Source organism: Capra hircus, chromosome 19, assembly GCF_001704415.2.
Source record: "Capra hircus breed San Clemente chromosome 19, ASM170441v1, whole genome shotgun sequence".
Taxonomy (NCBI): domain Eukaryota; kingdom Metazoa; phylum Chordata; class Mammalia; order Artiodactyla; family Bovidae; genus Capra; species Capra hircus.
Genome location: NC_030826.1, coordinates 36,018,663 through 36,022,190, shown reverse-complemented (window position 1 = coordinate 36,022,190; position 3,528 = coordinate 36,018,663). Strand labels below are relative to the sequence as shown.

Genomic DNA, 3,528 nt, shown 5'->3' with positions numbered 1-3,528 from the left:
AGGCAGATTCTTTATCACTAGCACTGCTGGAAAACCCCAGTTTGGGTGTAGAAGGCAGGTAATTTGTTGATGCTTTATTGCAGTGATAAATGCAAAGTTGGATAAGTCTTCTCCCTCTTTCACACCAGACCATGACTTTAAGCCAAGTGTGTGGCTCTTGCTCACGTAGAGACACAGAGACTAAAGGAAGGAAACACTAGTTGGATGTCTTTGGGCAGAAGTATATCACACACACACACACACACACACACACACACACACACACACACACACACACACGGGCTTCCCAGGTGGCACTAGTGGTAAAGAACTCAATTGCCAATCAGGAGACAAAAGAGATGTGGGTTTGATCCCTGGGTCAGGAAGATCCCTTGGAGGCGGGCATGGCAACCTACTCCAATATTCTTGCCTGGAGAATCCCATGGGCAGAGGATCCTGATGGGCCACAGGGCATGGGGTCACAAAGAGTTGGACATGACTGAAGTGGCTTAGCACACACACACACACATATGTAATATACATGCTGACATAAACTTTATTTACAAGACATAAACTTTATCTGGGCTTCCCTGATAGCTCAGTTGGTAAAGAATCTGCCTGCAATGCAGGAGACCCTGGTTCGATTCCTGGATAGGGAAGATCCGCTGGAGAGGGGATAGGCTACCCACTCCAGTATTCTTGGTCTTCTCTTGTGGCTCAGCTGGTAAAGAATCTGCCTGCAATGCAGGAGACCTGGTGGGTTTGATCCCTGGGTTGGGAAGATGCCCTGGAGAAGGAAAAGGCTACCCACTCCAGTATCCTGGCCTGGGGCATGAACTGTATAGTCCATGGGATCACAAAGAGTTGGGCACAACTGAACGACTTTCACTTTCAAAATTTATTTACAAAAACTCAACTGGCAGGTTTTGGCTCATAAACCTTAGTTTGATGACTTCTGAATTAAAACATGGGCCAGGGCAGTGAAAGCATCAAGTCCTAGAATCCTAACCACTGGACCACCAGGGAATTTTCTAAGTAAATCTTGGTTTTCCACCTCTGATATTCTACCCAGCTTGCTTATGCAGTTGGTTGTTTTTGTTGCTGTCTTGGTTTGTTTTTCCAATTTATTTTCAATTTTTTTTTGTTGTGGTGGTAAAATAAAACATAAAATTTACCATCCTAACCATTTTTAAGTGAACAGCTCAGTGGTATCAGATTCATTCATGATTTTGTGGAACCATCGCCACCACCCATCCCAAGAACTCCTTTCACCTTATAAAACTGTCATTAAATAATAACTCTCCATTCTCTCTCCCTTCCGCCTAGCCCCTGGCAACCACTATTCCACTTTCTGTTGCTATGATTTTGACTCTTGTAAGTACCTCATGTAAGTGGAATCTATGATATTTATTTGCCTTTTGGATCTGGCTTATATCACTTCACATAACATCCTCAAGTTTCGTCCATGTTGTAGCATATGTCAAATTTTCTTTCCTTTTTAAGGTGGGTAATATTCCATCATCTGTACATACCACATTTTGTTTATCCATTCATCTGTTTATAGACACATGAATTGCTTCTACATTTTAGCTATCATGAATAATGCTGCTATGAGTATGGGTGTACACATGGTCTCTTCAACGCATTACTTTCAGTTCTTTGGGGTGTATACCCACAGGTGGAATTGCTGAATCGTATGGCAATGCTGTTTTTAGTTTTTTAAGGAACTGCTGTGGTTTTCCACAGCAGCTGCACCATTTAACATTTCTACCAACAGTGTACTAGGGTTTCAATGTCTCCATATCCTCACCTGGAGAAGGAAATGACAAGCCACTCCAGTATTTTTGCCTGAAAATCCCATGGACAGAGAAGCCTGGAGGGCTGTAGTCCAAAGGGTCGCAAAGAGTTGAACATGCAAGAGTTGAACACGGCTGAGTGACCAAGCATGCATCTGTACCAACACTTATTTTCTGATTTTTTGATAGTAGCTGTTGTAATGGGAGTAAGCTAGCACTTCTCAGGAGTTTTGATTTCCATTTTCTTAATGATGAGTGATGCTGAGCATCTTTTCACACGTTTACGGTTTATTCGTACATCTTCTTTGGAGAAACATGTATTTAAGTGCTTTGCTCGTTTTAAAAGAAAGTTTTTTGCTCTTTTGTTGTTCACCTTTAGGAGTTCCATAATATATATTCTGAATATTAATCCCGTATCAGATACATGATTTTAAAATATTTTCTTCCATTCAGTGAGTCCTTATTACTCTACTGCTGTTGTCTTTTGATGCATAAAGTTTTTGTTTCATGAAGTCCAGTGTGCCTAATTTTTCTTTTGTTATCTGTATCTTTAGTGTTATATCCAAGAAATCGTTTGTAAAGGTTTTTCCCTATGGCTTTTAAAAAATATTTTTAGGTCTTACATTTAGGTCTCTGATCCATTTTGAGTTCATTTTTGTACATGATGTTAGGTAAGGGTCTAACTTCACTCTTTGGTATGTAAATATCCAGTTTTCTCTGCACCATTTATTAAAAGATTGCCCTTTCCTCCATTGAAGGGCCTGAATTCCCTTGTCAAAAATCATTTGATCATATATGGGAGGGTATATTTCTGGACTCTCTATTCTATTCCATATTTGTTTTTACGCCAGTGTCACACTGCTTTGATATCTGTAGCTTTGTAGCAAGTTTTGAAACCAGGCAGTGCGAGTCCTCCAGCTTTACTTTTGTTTTTCAAGATCGTTTGGTTATTTGGAGTCTCTTGAGATTCCATGTAAATGTCTCTTGAGATTCCATGTAAATCTCTTAGTATCCTAAGAGGTTTTTCTTTTCTGAAAAAAAAAAATTGGGGGATTTTGAAAGGGATTACATTGAATCTATAGCTTGCTCTGGGTAGGACTGACATCTTAATTTTATTAAATCTTCGTGAGATGTGTTTCCATTTATTTTCTTTAATTTCTCTCTGCAATGTTTTGTAGTTTTCATTATACATCTCTTTCACCTCTTTGGTTAATTTCTAAGTATTTTCATATTTTTGATATGATTGTAAGTGGGATTATTTTTATGATTTCCTTTTCATTTTTTTCATTGTTGTATATAGAAATGCAGCTTATTTTCGTGTGCTGACTTTGTATCCTGCTACTTTGCTACTTTGAATTTGAAACCAAGCAGGACCCTATGGTGCCCTCCCAGGTACAAAAGCATTTCTGTCTGTCCCTGGAGACCCCAACACACACCATTTCTTGTTTGGGGGAAGAAGAATTCAATCTTCTAGATCGTCCCTGAGTTCCTTTGGGGTTCCAAATGGCATATCCAAACAGCTACTAATTAGAGGAATGAGGGAATGCAGAAAGAATCAATAGTGTGACAGTGTGGCAGGGTCCCAGTTCCTGCCAAGAAACATACATAACTATCTGATACATATCTCTGAGCTCTTCTATAGGACCTGAGGCCCCCACCCAGGTGGGGATGATAAGTTTAGAGTATAAGCACATGGACCACAGACTGGCTGGAAACAGAAGGAAGATTTCTGGAACACCACTCTGTTACCTCA

At 39.9% G+C, this 3,528-nt stretch overlaps 1 non-coding gene across 1 annotated transcript; it reads left to right on the top strand.

Annotated features, from left to right (window-relative positions):
- On the top strand, positions 567-638 carry TRNAC-GCA. The gene has a single exon. It is a non-coding gene; the product is annotated as a tRNA-Cys (tRNA).